Consider the following 16,866-nt stretch of genomic DNA (forward strand, 5'->3'; position numbering starts at 1 on the left):
AATCTTTAAGACAATGGAGCAAGCTGCCCCAGTGTGCTGCAAGATGAGCTAAAAGGGAAGAAAGGTGACTTGGCTAAGCACAGAGCTTTTCCTGAAATTCAGGGAGAAAAGGAAAGTCTCTGGCCTAAAGAAAGAGGGGCAAGTCACTCAGGATAACTACAGAGATTTTGTCAGGCTGCGCAGGGTTAAAATGAGAAAGGTCAAATCCCAGCTGGAACTTCATCTGGCTACTGCCATGAAAGACAATAAAAAATGTTCCCATAAACACACTAACAACAAAAGGAGGACTAAATAGATTCTCTGTTCCTTGTTGGATTAATGAGAAACATAGCAACCAAGGCTGAGGAAAAGGCTGAGGTACTGAATGCCTTCTTTGCCACAGTCTTTAGTAGTAGAACTAGTTGTTCTCTGAGTGCTCAGCCCCCTGAGGTAGAAGACAGGGGTGGGAAGGAAAATGAAGCACTCATAATCTGACAGGAGAAGTCAGTGAGCTGTGACACCTTTTAGATGCATACAAGCCTGTGAGGCCAGGTGGGATCCATCCAAGGGTACAGAGGGACCTGGCAAAAGTACTCACCAAGCCACTTTGGATCATTTACCAGCAGTCCTGGCTAAGCAGAGAGGTATCAGTTGACTGGAGATTAGCAATGGAGCCACTGGAGATGGCCATCTACAAGAAGGGTCAGAAGGAGGATGCAGGGAACTACAGGCTTGTCAGTCTGTGTAGTGGGTTTGGGCCAGGCCATGGAATCCACAGAAGTATAAGGCATTGGTAGATATGTGTGCACAATATTAGACCATAGTGGGCTTGGGCTGAACTGGGGTTAGTTCTCCTCAAAGCATCTTTCTAGTACTGTGCTTTGCAGTGCTGTAGTTGGGTGTTGATAACACAGCAGTACTTTGGCTGCTGCTGAGCTGAGCACTCAGGCTGGGTTTTTCCAACATCTCCCTGCCCCAGGAATATGCCGAGAGGACACAGCCAAGCCAGATGACCCAGGATGGCTGAAGGGAGATTCCATGCCCTATGACATCAGCTCAGATATAAGAACAAAGTGAAAGAAGGAAGTTTAGGGATTCATACACGATGTCTGTCCTCCAAAAGTAACCACCAAGCATAGAGAGCCCTGCTTCCCCAAGGCTAAACATCATCTGCTGATGGGAAGTGGAGACTAACACCTCTATCTATTGCTCTGCTTCTTGTTATTATTAAATTGCTTCTATCTTATCACTGGCTTTTGTTATGTTTTCCCCTCTCCCCTGTCCATTTAATAAGGGGAGTGATAGAGTGGGTTTGGTGGGCATTTGATCCTCAGCTAGGGCCAAAACACCACAGTCTGACCTTGATGGTGGGACAGGTCAAGGAGCAGATCACACTGAGTTGTCATGTACAGAACAAGCAGGTGATCCAGCCCAGCCAACAGGAGTTTATGAAAGATGCATCCTGCTTGGTGAAGTTGATCTCCTTCTGTGACAAGATGACCATCTTAGTGGATGAGGGAAAGGCTGCAGGTGCTGCCTAGCCTGACTTTAGTAAAGCTTCTGACACTGTTTCCCAAAATATTCTCCTGGAGAATCACAGACTCAGAATCAAAAAATGTTAGGGGCTGGAAGGGACCTTGAAAAATCATCCAGTCAAAATCCCCTGCCAGAGCAGGATCACCTATACCAGACCACACTGGGATACACCCAGGCAGGTCTTGAATATCTCCAGAGAGGGAGATTCCACAACCTCCCTGGACAGCCTGTTCCAGGGTTCTGTCACTGTCAGAGTGGAAAAAAATCTTCCTCTTGTTTACATGAAAATTCCCGTGCCTCAACTTCCGTCCCTTATCCTGTCATTGAGCATCACCGAGCAGAGCCTGGCTCCATCCTCCTGGCGCTCACCCTTTACATATTTATAAACATTGATGAGCTCACCTCTCAGTTTCCTCTTCTCCAAGCTAAAGAGCCCCAGCTCTCTCAGTCTCTCCTCATAAGGAAGATATTCCACTCCCTTAATTGTTCCTGTGCTCTGCACTGGACTCTGTCTGGCAGTTCCATGTCCTTCTTGAATTGAGGACCCCAGAACTGGACACGATATTCCAAATGTGGCTGCACCAGGGCAGAGGGGCAGGAGAACCTCTCTCAACCTACTAACACAGCCTTTCTAATACACCCCACAGTGGCATTAGCCTTCTTGGCCACAAGAGCACACTGCTGACTCATGGTCAACCTTCCATCCACTAGGACCTCCAGGCTTCTTTCCCATTCACTACTCTCCAACAAGTCAGTCCTGAACCTGTACTGACACCTGGGGCTGTTCTTTCCCAGGTGAAAGACTCTATGCTGGCCCATGCTGAACTTCATTCTATTTCTCCCTGCCCAACCCTTCAGCCTAAGTCTTGTTGAATGGAAGCACAACTACCCATGGCCTGTTAGGACATGATGAAAACTTGGTTGGATGGCCTAGCTCAAAGAATGGTGCTGAAAGCATATAAATCCAGTTGGTGCCTGATCACAAGTGGCGTTCCTCAGCACTCAGTGCACTCTGTTTTCTTTAGCATTTTTATCACTGATCTGGGGCCCTGTCTCGATTAAGTGCACCCTGAGGACTCAAACTGGTCTATGAGCTAAGCTGAGGTGTGAGGTTGGGCAGCTCAGGTGGGAACTGCCTTGTTTCCAGGAGCAGGAGCACAGAGATGTCCTCAGTGAAGTCGCCGAGAGGCCCCCCATGGAGGAGGTGCATCTGTGAGAGCCTATTCTAGCTGCTCTCACACTGAATCATGAGAAAGCTATCACTGTTTGACTCAACTCCTTTGTGCATAAATGGAAAACTTAGGTCACAGTAATTTCCTTATCTGTGTACTGCTTTTGTTTTATGAGTCAGTGCAAATAATTGTCTTGAGAATGATAGTAATTACTGGAAAACAAAGCTAAAATCTTACAGGGTGACTCTTGGGTCAAGCCCTTTATGAGGCTTTGGCATTTATCAAAGATCTTTTTCTGTCCTGTACTCTAGCTGTACTGATGTGACAACTTCCTCTGCACCAGACAATAGGGAACGATTCCTGGGACTGAAAGCACTGTATATTTCATATTTTTACCCACATCTTGCTACTTCAATGGCAGCAACATTAATGACATGCAGGGTGAATAGCCATGATGGATTACTTCAACGAGAGTCAATGTGTGTAGAACACGAACGATCTATACAAAGAGAAGAACAAATAGTGCAGGAAGCAGTGCACAGCTGAGATGCAGCTCCGTAAGATAGCTTTGCCAAGCACCAAAGAGAAACTCAGGCAGGTCATTTTACACACATTTTATGTATTGCTTGGTGCTTTTTCAAGATTCACATCTCTTTTCCAGTAAGGCCAAACTGAAGAAGAAAACCAGCAAGCTGTTATAAGTGAGATTTGGCCCATGGATTCGGGCTCCATTTAGCAATTAACATCTGATAGCCACAGACATTCAGTGATGTGAGAATAAGTGTTAAAGCTCAAATGGTTTCCTGTTTCTCTAGGTCTGACAGTACCATGGGTACATTGCCCTAACTTTACATTCCCCAGGTTTCTTGTAGAACACAACAGCAATTTCTGTCCCCTACGACAAGAAAACCCTGACCCTTCAGTAGGTCTTTCATGATCCATATTCAAACTCTGCTGTGTATCTCTGTATTTTTCAAACTTCTAACAATTCTTTAAAACATGATGCTTGATTATTTTATTGTGCTTTGCCCTATTTAATGACAGAGCCTGGAGAAATCCACAGCTTTTCTTCTTCAAATTACACTACGAACTACAGCAAGTCGAAGGAGGTGATTGATAGAACTTCCTGAAGACAAAGGCAACAGGAGCCAAGTAGGTGATGTGTTCAGCTTATTGCTAAGCAGAATACTGCACCTGTGAGAGGCATTCCAGCTTTTTTCTGCAGTGTAAAAAAACTGGGACTGTCCCTTCTGCCTCAGAAAGATGCCACATGCTTCTTGGGCAAACAGAAAACGTGTGTGTGGATGCTACTTTTCTATGCACTTAGTCACCTTACCATACTGTGATGCAATGCTGCAGTGCTCAGTTATGCACACAGGCAAGAAAATACTCAGGAGCCAAACTCTCATGTTGTCATCACACTTTATAAGATGGACTTTAAGATCTATGAGTTAATTTATTACCATCCTTTAGGTTTTTGTCACAATGTCTTTAGGAACACTTTGCCGCAGAGCACAGTTCTGCTTACAGCCCTTGGCCTGACTTCCCAGGATCTGCATATCCCACAGGAGTGGGTCACTGACGCTTCCTCTGTTCTTGCAGCACTGTATGTGCCTTCTCTCCTGGCATTAGCTACCCAAGTCTAAGAACAATACAGAGATTGCATCACCTAAAGTAAAGGCCTTGGGTGCTTGCATTCACTCAAGATTGCTACAGAATAAAGATTTGGGTCCAAAATGTCACTTAGAAAAAGATGATGGAATATATCAGTTTCATAGCCTTTGGCAGTTTTTTTCCCCCTTCTTCTTCAACAGGGACTGAATTTCAGCAGTTTCTTTCCTTAGAATGACTACTTGAGCCTGCCAGATTTTTGAGGTTGGAAGATTAAACCAGGTTAGCAAAAGTGGCACAAGGCTAATCTCCTGATTCTCGTGCTGCAGTAGCAGGGGGTAAGTGTGCCCAGTACTGCTGACTGCTGCAACTTGCGTGGGTCCATGCCTGCACTTTTCATGCGTTGGTGGCAATGACATGGTGATTTCTCACTTCCGCAGCTTTGTTCATCTGGGCACTTTCCAGGGTGACCTCAGTATTTCAGATTAGGAGTGGTCTCCTCTGTGGCCTAAGGCCAGGCTCCCCACCCACTGCTGTGTTGCCTCTAACCTCACGGTTTGTTCACCCACACCCAATGGCCAGGCCATCATGCACTACCAGCACGGACACAGCCTCCACTACTGCTCTTGCACTGATGCAATCCGACTTACAGCTGTCTAGGTGCAGGGAAAGATGAATAAATGCAAATTGTGACATCTATGGGTTTTGGTCATCTTTTAGGGGCAGAGACTGCTTCACATCAGTGGCTGACAGGGACTAAGCTTAGGTAATCACAAAATCTTAGCCGATTGTACTCGTGTTACTGATAGAGACAAGATCAGATGCATTATTAGATGGTGGTAGACATCCCTAACAGTAAGAGACACTATACAGGGACAGTGATAAAGTATCTCGGTGTCCAGATGCATAGTGCTCACTGAAATCAATACCTGTTACTTATCTGAGCATCTCAGAATATCCTGGCCAATGTACACTAATACTTCATCAGTTCAGTAAGTTCTGAAAAACAAGGGCAGAGGCTCCTGCTGAACGTCTAATAATGCCTCATTATGCCTGCTGATTTTACATAAAAGGTGCTCAGTCTGTCTGCAGGTGGACAGCAGCACAAATCTTACAAGACCTGCCTAGAAAACAGTGTTGGTTTTACATTGGCATTGATTTCTTTTCTCCTTATTGCAGGAGAGATAAACTGTCAGGCATATCAGCAAGTTCTCATGGAAGGTGTGACTTGCATGTGCATTTAAAAATCTCTGTTTTCAATCCAGCCCTAAAGTTATTTACCAGCATAAATTTTAATCATTGCTATCTGGAGAGGAAATGCTATACTCCAATTAATGGCTCAAATAATTGTGCTCAGTATGCAGTTTGGCTGCCAGTCATGGCTTTTGTTAACTATGTGATTGCTGCTGAGACTCATATTAAAAAGTCCTGTTATTACCATCTCAAGATAACCAGCATTTACTCTGCCAATTCTGAGACTGAGCAGGGCAAAGTCGCATGCACCAGAGTAACTCTGTGTAACATACTGCATTGCAGCAAGGCAGCTAATAACAGTGCAGCATAGCACATTAGCTGTCAGGCAACACACTATGTTTCCATCTCATATTTTATAATCATTCATATGTTGGGGGGGATTTTTTTTTTTAAGGGCTGAAGCATATTTGTAACAAGGATGCTAATACGATGAGCAGCCAAATGTATTGCTTTCACTCTGGTTATTTGTGAAATATTATTGCTCTGCTATTTGTAGGTGTTGGCAAGACAGTTCTTTATCTGTTAGTGTCTACTGTTTGCCTGACAGAACAGCCCATAGGGAGCAAAGAATAATGTGACAAGCCTGTTGCAGTAACCATGCTTTCATTTAAAATAAAATCCAGCAGCAGGAGTTATATTTTAGGATTATAATACCTTTTCTGCAAGGATATTTTCAGTGCCATAAACCAGAGTCAGACATTTGTTTTCCTAGCAAATTTCAGAAGAACATTGACACTGAAATATAAGCTGTATCTTTGAAATAAATGGCAATTTCACTGCATAGTTATCATTGTTGTAGTGGTTGTCCCTGGGTTTGCCTCATGATTGAGAATGCAAGCAGGGTAGAAAGTATCAGAGCTAAGCATGCCCCTGTGAGTAAAGAGCTGAAGACCACACTACACTTTCCCATCTTATTTTGCAGTTGATTGAGGAACTGTTTATTTACTTCACTGGACTTTGTTACTGGTCAGTGTATATTAAAGGGTGCAGTGGGGAGAAAGGTAATTCATGTCTAGTAAATACACAAGTGCCCATGCAGACCAATGCACAGCAAACAGAGTTTGCAGTACTCTCTCTCCAGACTGTGAGTTGATCTGCACCTGCATCTTTTGTTCTGCACCATTTCCTTACTAAGCAATTTGTGCCAATCCCAAGAAGTGGAGATTTTTCCTTTCTGTGTTGTGTAATTACTGCTTATTAACAGCTGTGAATGCAAAAACACAAGCTAAGAAACTACTCTCAGCCAAATGAAACCTTAATCTGTCCTTCAAAGTCTATCTGAACAACTGTCTTTCCACTTTCTTCCCACAAGCTTACCAAAGAAACAAAGAGTCCATCCAAATCACCTGCAAATGCACTGCAAGATAAGATTGAATAAAGAGCAAACATTGCTTGACTACATAGCTGTAGAGTAACATTGAGAGGAAAATTTGCTAGTTTAGCATGAATACATAAGAAAATTGTTCACAATATCTTCAGAAATATTATTAGAAGATGACACTTTTTAAATGAAAAGTGAATTGGGTTGTAGATACTCACAGATTTGATTTTATTATGGTAAGTAAAATAGCTTTCAGTATTTGCATGGAAATTTGAAAACTGCTTTTAAAGAGATCACATAAATTTCACAGTGATCCAAAGCAGGAGGACCAGAATTTTTTAGCAGGAATAGTGCAGACAATGACTGGCAAATTCACAAGGACATAGATAACAAAACCTCTCATATTTATTGTACACGGGAATAATTTAACCAAGGAAACCAAGAAACATGAGCATATTGCTATATTATATATATCATAGAGTGGCTTAGGTTGGAAAGCATCTTAGAGATCATCTGCTCCAATCTCCCTGTGATGAGTAGGCTGTTCAAGGCCTCACTCAACTTCATCTTGAACAACAAGTGCCCCAGGGAGGAGGCACTCACAACATCACTGGGCAACCTATTCTAGAGTGTCACCACCCTTGTACTGAAGAACTTCTTCCTAAAATCCAGTCTAACCCTACTCTCTCTCAGATTAAAACCATTCCCCCTTGTCCTGCTGCCATCCCTATAAAAAGTCCCTCTCCAGCCTTCCTTCCTGTAGCATCTCTTCGGGCATCCCCCTGGAGTCTTCTCTTTACCACGATGAGCAATCCCAGCTCCCTCAGCCTATCCTTCATAGAAGAGGTGTTCCAGTACTAGGATCATCTTTGTGGCCCTCATCTGGACTTGCTCCAACAGCTTTATGTCCTTTTGATAGGAACACCAGAACCGGGTGCAGTATTTGAGGTGAGGATCTCACAAGAGCAGAGTAAAGGGGAAGAATCTCCTCTTTTGACCTGACGGCCACACTCCTTTTCGTGTAGCCCTTCTGGACTGCACTGAACACACTGCCAACTGATGTTGAGCTTCTCATCAGTCAATACAGTCAAGCCTCGTACTTCAGAAATAGTCTAAACCCACTCTGCCCCCAGCCTGTATTTGTGCTAATTTATATATACAAATTGCATATCATACATTTTAGTGGAAATACAGAAAATACATCATATCTGAATTTGCTGATGACTGAAAAAGGTGCTAGCATGGTAAAGCTTTTAAAACTTTCTCATGAAACAAATGAAATATGCTTAGAAAGTTTGATCCTTTAAAAAAAAAAGGTCTATATGAATGGAAAAATGCTAAAGAAAGAGCAACAGCAAACCCTAAGGGTTTTGTTTCACCATTTAATGACCTTGAAGGATTTAGCTTAAACTCTCTTCAAATTTTCCTCTTGTCACAGATAAATACAGAAGACTTCAGGTTCAAAGTCAGGATTTTTGAGAAGAACGAGGAGCGTAGGATAATAATTTGTCTAAGCTCATCAGTGGGGCATTTTTTCCCCCAGAAATTTTTCCCAGAAAATGTTTCCTAGAAACACTTTTTTCAACCATGCAGACTTGCTCTTCTGTTCATCACTTTTATGAACACAGTTTTTTTATTACAATGGTTTCTTAATCTGATTCTTTTTTTTCCTAAGCATAGTTTAATCTTTGGGTCATTGGCAAGTAGCTCTCTTCAGTATTTCTTCCACTATGTGACAGTTAAAAGCAAATATGGTGTTTATGTTGCTACTGGTGAAGACAGAAAGTTTAATTAATTTTATCCAAAGGTTTGATGAAAACTATTTCTACCTGTCATAGATAAGTCGAGCATGATTTTCCCATCAGGATATCTCAAAACATGATCAGGGAGAAGATAAAACTTGCCTTTTATTCTGCTACTGCCATTTGCATTTTTTTCAGTGGGCTTTTGTAGTGGCAATTGCATGTTCCCTAAGGCTCAGTTTTGGGGACAGTTCTGTTTGATATCTTTATCAATTATCTTCATGAAAGGGTTGAGTATGCCTTCACTAAGTTTGCAATTGACACCAAATCGTGTGGGAGTGTTTATCTGTGTGAAGATAGGAAGGTTCTGAAAGGGGATCTGGACAGGCTGGATCAATGAACCAAGGTCAGTTGTAGGAAGTTTAAAAGGCCAAGTGCCGGGTCCTGCACTTGGGTCACAACAACCTCATGCAATGCTACAGGCTTGAGGAAAAGTGGCTGGAAAGTTGCCCAGCAGGAAGGAATCTGGGGGTGCTGTCTGACAGCCACCTGAACATGAGCCAGCAGTGTGCTCAGGTGGCCAAGAAGTCCAACAGCATCCTGGCCTGTATCAGAAATATTGCAGCCAGCAGTAAAAGGGAAATGATTGTGTTCCTGTACTTTGCACTGGTGTGGCTGCACCTCAAGTAAGGTGTTTATTTTTTGATCCCTTGCTACAAGAACATTGAGACGCTAGAGTGTGTCCAGAGAAAGGCAGCAAAGCTGGTGAAGGGTATGAAGAACAAGTCTTGTGAGAAGCATCTGAGGGAACTAGGACTGTTTAGTCCAGAGAAAAGGAGACTGAAGGGAGATCTCATTGCCCTCTACAGCTATCTCAAAAGAGATTGTAGTGAGGTGGGTGCTGGTTTCTTTCTAGCATCAAGTGATGGAAAGAGAGGGAATGGCCTCACATTGTACCAGGAAGGTTTAGATTGGATATAAGGAAAAAATATTTATGAGAAGAGTGGTCAAGTATTGGTAACAGGCTGACTAAGGAGGTGGTGGAGTCACCATTCCTGGAGGTGTTCTGGAAATGTGTGATCATGGCATGTAGGAGTGTGGTTTAATGGTCATGGTGTTCTTAAGTTGATGGTTGCATGCAATGATCTTCAACATCTTTCCCAATCAAAGTAATTCTATGATTAAATGATCTAAGAAGATCTGGTCTCTTTTACTTTATTAACATATCAACATATTAATCAAGATATATTCTGCTCTAGGTTGAGGAAGTTAATTTTCAGGGTCTCAACTGCTAACAAGTTCTAACATCTGCTTCAAAGTATCTATTGGGAAATAGTAAGATAACTAAAACGTCTGCAGGTGAACAAACTACCCTTTCTTTAGCATTACTGGTTCCCTGCTGTATTGAGCTGTGGAAGTGTGTAGTCCTTATTTCAGCTTTAGAGTGTGGGACTTGGTTTTTTTGGTAGTTGTTTGCTTGCCTTATTGAATTTTTTGTTTGTTTGTGGGTTCTGGTTGATTGGTTTGCTTTTTCAACCAATCTTTGGGATTTGGTTTGGTTTGATTTTTTAACCAATCTTTGGGATCACGTCCTCCAGGACATGAGAAGGAAGTTCTTCACTGTCAGAGTGGTGAGATCCTGGAATGGGTTGCCCAGGGAGGTGGTTGAGGCCCTGTCCCTGGAGGTGTTTAAGGCTAAGCTGGGTGAGGCTTTGGCCAGCCTGATGTAGGGTAGGGTGTCCCTGCCCATGTCAGGGGGGTAGGAACTAGATGATCCTTGTGGTCCCTTCCAACCCTGGTTAATTCTATGATTCTGTGATTCTATTTTGGGTTGAAGAAAGAACAATGAAGCTCAGCTAAGAAACATCACTTTGCACCAGTAGCCTTGAACATTTTTTTCACCAACTAGGTAACAAAATAGAAAACACCGAGACAATCTTATCCTTCTTCAAGGCCATTTGGACAAAGGAATGGCATCATACAAACATTTCTTGCAGACAATGGCTGGCTTCTGTGCTGGTTAGTTGCCAGCAGAGTTTTTTTGTGCTGTGTTGAGGTCAGATTTAGCTCAGGCTCATTTGACCAATGTGTATCTGAAGCATGAGACACCATTCTGTCTTGAGAATAGTCTGGCTCTATCTCTACTGTAACTTCACACCAGGTAACTGCAAACAGCAAAAAGTTCTCCTGTTATCCATTGTCTTTGCAGTCTGATCACTCCCAGCTTACTTAGACTCTCTTGGAGTGAAAGATACTCCAAGCCATAGCTTTGTGGACCTTAGCTAGACTCACCCTACTGTACTGGAGAAAACGTTTCTTGTACTAGTAACCCTTAATATCACAGTAGTATTTCCTCCCCTCCCTTTTTGGTTATAGAGAAGCTAAGCACAGTTGGAGTCACTTGGTTATTCCTGTGAACTATGAATTTCTTCTGTTCTTGTTTATACATAGCCTTGATATGATTCACTTTCTGGTTTGAAACTTTCTGGTTTCTGGTTCTGTTCTTAGAACAGAAACAATGCATGTCCCCTATCTGCTTCTGCAAGTTGCCTTTCTGGGCACAGGTGTAACAAATCATCCACAGATTAATTTGTTCTGTGCTCAGTAAAGGAATGTTAATCATGATGAACTAATGTGATTTTAATGAGAATGTTATAAGTACCCCTATGAAAATTCTGTTTTAATGTAGCAATTAATTGTACTGTGATTTCACCCAATGAGATAGTCTGCAGTGCAGCATTACAGCTGGTGGCCTTTGATGCAAACCTGTGCTGTTGATGGGATCTTCCTACATAAAATTTGGAAACAGAGCAGGGTCCAGGCAAGAGAGTGTGTGTGGGGGGGGGGTGGGGGGGGAGAGAAGAGGATGAACAGACCAAATTTGATTAGCTGCTCTTTCTTTCTACATTTTAACTAATCCAACTGAAGGAATGAAAAGCAGGTGAATAGGGTATGTGAGGTAAATATTTGTGGTGGAGAAACTTAGTTTATAAATCATTCAAGACAAGAATTCCTATTTCCCACAAGGAAAAGGATGTCTGCCTCTTCTGACTTGCTCCTTTACACTCACATTATCTCTACTTGCACTTTTTTCCCATTATTGCAGCATTTGTAAAAGGAAGAAAAAGAAGAACAGACATCTCCATTTAACAAATAAAAACAAAGGTAGAAATTCCCTCTGTAGTGCTGATGAAATGAGAGGGGAGAAATCAAGAACTCGGTATTTAAACCTCCAAGACATAAGTGGAAAAAAAACTCTTTTTTTTTTCTTTCTTTTTTTTTTTTTTGTTTTTTTTTTTGTTTTTCCAGGCAGCATCCTAATTCATACATGGCCTTCCAAGGATGACCTCTTTGTGGAGATTTTGAATAGTGAAAGGTACTGTTATGTTGTCCAGCATCAGCTGCCCACTTGAAGGTGTTCTGGACAGACAACTCTTCAGCCAACAGACAGGAGCTTTGGATATCCTCTACAGTAATATTGTTTATCATCCAGATTGTCCTCTGAACACTTACTATTGCTTTAGCATCCCTTTTGGGCTGCAGGAACCAAACCTGCATCCATCAGTCTAGCTCTGGTTGAAATACAGTATTATTCAAAGGCGTAACTTGTCTTGTGTGTCTTTCCAAGTAATCCTTAACATTTGTTTTTTGTCTGTATTTTTAATGTAGATATTTCCACTTATTTATGTATGTCAGGACCAACTCAAAAGAATTTCAGTTCTCAGGACAGATTCCAAAACAGTTTCTGGTATACCTGAGATTTAACCTGATTATAGAGTTCCCCAGTATCAGATGAACATTATGGTCAACAAATACTTTACTCTGACTTTTACCAGAAGACTTATTCTGTATGCTTCATGAGCTCAGGCCATAAGTGTCTTGGAAATATGTAGAGATTTGAAATGCAGTTGGAAATCAGAATACATACTACAAAGCCAGCCAGGTGTAGCTGTGTTAGCGTGCGTGGCTAAGACACACTACCTGGGTTTCTGGCAGCTAGGACTTCAGAATCACAGAAACATCCAGGTTGGAAAAGACCCTCAGGATCACCAAGTCTGACTGATGTCTCTCCTCTACAAAGTTCACCCTAAACCATATCCAAATAACCTTTATACACATCCAGGGTTGGTGACTCAACCACCTCCCTGGGCAGCCCATTCCAATGCTTGACCACTCTTGCTGTGAAAAAATATTTCCTAATATCCAGTCTAAACCTACGCAGTGTCAGCTTGAGGCCATTCCCTCTTGTTCTATCACTATTTGCCTGTGAGGAGAGACGAGCACCAACCTCTCCACAGCATCCTTTCAGGTAGCTGTAGACAGTGATGTGGTCTCCCCTCAGCCTCCTCTTCTTCAAGCTAAACAGCCCCAGCTCCTTCACTTGCTCCTTGTAAGATTTATTCTACAAAATCAAGAATTACTCCTACGTGATGAAAGTTCATGCTCAGCATTTCTATTGTCTAGCAGGGAAGTAACATGGATAAAAACTATGCAAATGCACTCACTGATTACCTGAGTGCCACTAAGTCTTCTAACACACTCAGGATGGCTAACACTGTAGATGCAATGATGCACAAACCTATGGCTAATGGGAGCTCGAAGAACAGCTCACAGTTTGACCAACTGGAAGCTTCACTGCTTCTCCATTGGTATTCTGGGCTTTTGGTGCAGATGTCTTCAAACATAAATTACTCTTATCCAAGCAAAGAGCTGTGATGATTCATCACGGCTTGGTGAAGAATGGGCAAAGTGAGCCATCTGCACATTTCTGAAATCAAACATCAGTCTAGTGCATTAATTCAACAAATGTTTATTTCCACTTTCTGAAAGCAACAAAAACTTCAGATTTTGAGTATCCATAAGGAGTAGATTTACCTTAATGGCAGGATATTTTGCCTCAATGGCAGAATGTTTTCCCTCATTGCAACCTGTCTCAGCCATGTGATGTCTTTATTTTTCATACATCCCTCCTTCATGAGCACAGAACATCATATTGAAAGCATTAGGTTCAGTGACACAAACCAACAACTGGCTTATTTGGAAATGAGATTGAACAACAGAAATACATTCAGAAGATGTGCAGAAAAGTCTCTGTTGTTAAGGGCTGGAACTTCAAAGGAGTCTCCAATTGCTTCACCGGTTTGTGCAGTGTACAGAAGGGGCAACTGTTGTTTTTCCATGAGCTATAATAAGTCAAAATAATGGTTTAAAGGTAAGATGCAAACAAATGAGACTCATCTTGGCTCACTGTAAAAAACATGAGATGATATTCATAGAATCAACCAGGTTGGAAGAGATCTCCAAGATCATTGAGTCCAATCTATCACCCAGCCCTATCCAGTCAACTAAAACATGGCACCAAGTGCCTCATCCAGTCTCTTCTTGAACACCTCCAGGGACGATGACTCCACCACCTCCCTGGGCAGCCCATACCAATTCCTCTAAGATGAGTAAGAGTCATTTGAACTCTAAGATTTTTCTGGTGTAAATCAGTAATAAATAAAAATAGGTCATCATTAAGAATTCTCTAAACATCTAAAGGTTGAAGCTTTGGCAGAGGTTTCCAAAGCTCCTCCAACTGGGGAAAGAAACCACACTCTGTTTAAGGTAGAGTTTTCTATGAAGGTGATGAGAATAAACATATACTATTACTGAATGTAACATTAAGAGACAGCTGAGTGACCAAGAAACACCTTTTTTGGTACATACACTTAATAGGCATCATCTTAGTGAATGCCTTTGGGACAAGATCTGGCAGCCTACAAGGAAAGATTGTGAAGAAACTGATATTTTTCATCCAGTTTGTCTTACGTCTAATGTCTGCCATTTCATTTCCACTTCTCACCCAAAGTGATACCTGTGATCAGGTTTTGTTGTTCTTGTTTTCAATCAGGATGAACACAGGCAATAAAGACCCGAGCTAATCCCACAGCTGTTAGCAATTAGATTTCTTTTTTTCCTTCAGGAAAGCCTTGCAGCTACTGAATTGGAATGAGAAATTTATTTGGAAGTCAGTTTCCTGACTGCAGCACATTCCTGTTTTGTAGATGAGACTCCCTTCCCCCAGAGCAAGGAGAATTACATGCGACTCATACAAAACTTCAGCCTTCACTTGTGGCTATTCTCTGCACAATATTTTCAGAGCAAATTCGCTCTGCAGCACAGCACAGATCTCAATTACACATTTATTCCAATTGTTAGATGCATTGTCAGGAGGATAATAAGGAGAGTGGGGATGGGAAAGATTTATCTGGCTAGGAAAAATCACATTGTGTTGAGACTCCCTGTAGAACTTTTATTGACTCTGCTGCCAGCAGAGATTAGCACAATGCAAAACTGTTAAATACGCAGGCCAGCACTTCCCACTATTTAAGTGGTTCAAATAATTAACAGTTCTCATCCTTTCCATTTACATGGATTTTTGCTTTTGTTTTTACAGCTGGCAGACTAATTAAAAAAAAAATCTACATGGATTTGTGTGATCATAGAATCAACCAGGTTGGAAGAGACCTCCAAGATCATTCAGTCCAACCTAGCACCCATCCCAAGCCAGTCATCTAGTCCATGGCACTAAGTGCTTCAGCCAGGCTGTTCTTGAACACCACCAGGGATGGTGACTCCACCACCTCCCTGGACAGCCCATTCCAATGGCAAATCACTCTCTCTGTGAAGAACTTCATCCTAACATCCAGCCAATACCTCCCCTAGCACAACTTGAGACTGTGTCCCCTTGTTCTGTTGCTGATTGCCTGGGAGAAGAGACCAACCCCACCTGGCTACAGCAGGTAGTTGTAGACAACAATGAGGTCACCCCTGAGCCTCCTCTTCTCCAGGCCAAACAGGCCCAGCTCCCTCAGCCTCCCCTCATAGGATTTGTGTTCCAGGCCCCTCACCAGCTTCGTCGCCCTTCTCTGGATACGTTCTCAACATCTCTCTTGAATTGAGGAGCCCAGAACTGGACACAGTACTCAATTGCTGAGTACAGGGGAAAAATAACCTCCCTCGTCCTACTGGCCACACTGTTCCTGATACAGGCCACGATGTCATTGGCTCTCATGGCCACCTGGCTCATCTTCAGCCTACTATCTACCAGTACCCCCAGCTCTCTTTCTGCCTGACTGCTTTCCAGCCACTCGGTCCCCAGCCTGCAAAAGGGAGCACTGCCACTGCACTTGGTACCTGAGGTCATCTAGAGTGCTGTTTGTTCTACCTACATGTTAGAGCTGGTTATTTACTTACACAGAAGGAGAAATGAGTGCCAGGAGGATGGAGCCAGACTCTTCTTGGCGATGCCTGATGACAGGACAAGGGCAATGGCTGGAAGCTGAGGCATAAGAAGTTTCAAGTAAACACAAAGGAGAATTCTTTGACTGTGAGGGTGACAGAACACAGGAAGAGGCTTGGAGATATCCAGGACTTGCTTGGATGTGTTCCTGCATGACATGGTATAGGCTCAGCCGAGTACTCCAGGTCATCCTCAGTGAGCTGGAAGAAGCAACTCAGCACAGAGAAACTCAGCCTAAGGAAGCCTACCCAGCACCCGTGAGCAATGCAATGTCAGAGCAATGATGAGGCCTAGCCCTACCGAGCCGGGGGGCCCACCAGGCCCCCCGGCCTTTGAATCCCCTCCACCATTCACCCAGTGATGCACCACAGAGCACTCACCGGTGATGATCCGAGGAGGATCCTTCTGCCCACAATGGGCAAGCTTGGGGCTTGCCTTTCCTGGGGCCACTTATAAAGGGGAGTGGGTGGGTGGGGGCTAAGTGGTGACACCTGGGGTGGGAGGAGACTCCAACAAGACCCAGAATGAAAAGGGGAGTGGGTAGGGAGGGCAAAGTGGTGACACCTGGGGTGGGAGGAGATTCCAACAAGACCCAGAATGAAAAGGGGAGTGGGTAGGGAGGGCAAAGTGGTGACACTTGGGGTGGGAGGAGACTCCAACAAGACTGAGAATGAAAAGGGGAGTGGGCAGGGAGGGCAAAGTGGTGACACCTGGGGTGGGAGGAGACTCCAACAGAACCCAGGTGTTATGAGTTTGGGGGAAAAAAAGGGGAAAATGCATTGTGCAGGAGAGAAAGAGGTGGATATGGTGGAGAAGGGAGGGAAATGGAGAGGAAAAGGATGGAGATGAGAACAGGAAGATAGAATGGTCTATTTGCAGTCATCTTGAATGTTAAATTGCACAGCAAGCAAGCTGTGAGTCTGGGCAGTCCTGTTTTCCTTGTGTTTCTTTGCCCTTCTCACATTT

General features: G+C 43.1%; 1 long non-coding RNA gene across 1 annotated transcript; it reads right to left on the reverse strand.

Moving 5' to 3' along the window:
• Window positions 1-13,409: 13,409 nt before the first annotated feature.
• On the reverse strand, window positions 13,410-16,351 carry LOC135173659 (uncharacterized). Its single transcript, XR_010301396.1, has 3 exons — window positions 16,281-16,351; window positions 15,855-15,939; window positions 13,410-13,798 (listed from the first exon to the last, which is right to left on the reverse strand). It is a non-coding gene; the product is annotated as an uncharacterized LOC135173659 (long non-coding RNA).
• Between the last annotated feature and the right edge of the window lie 515 nt (window positions 16,352-16,866).

The sequence above is a fragment of the Pogoniulus pusillus genome, chromosome 3, assembly GCF_015220805.1.
Source record: "Pogoniulus pusillus isolate bPogPus1 chromosome 3, bPogPus1.pri, whole genome shotgun sequence".
NCBI classification, from domain to species: domain Eukaryota; kingdom Metazoa; phylum Chordata; class Aves; order Piciformes; family Lybiidae; genus Pogoniulus; species Pogoniulus pusillus.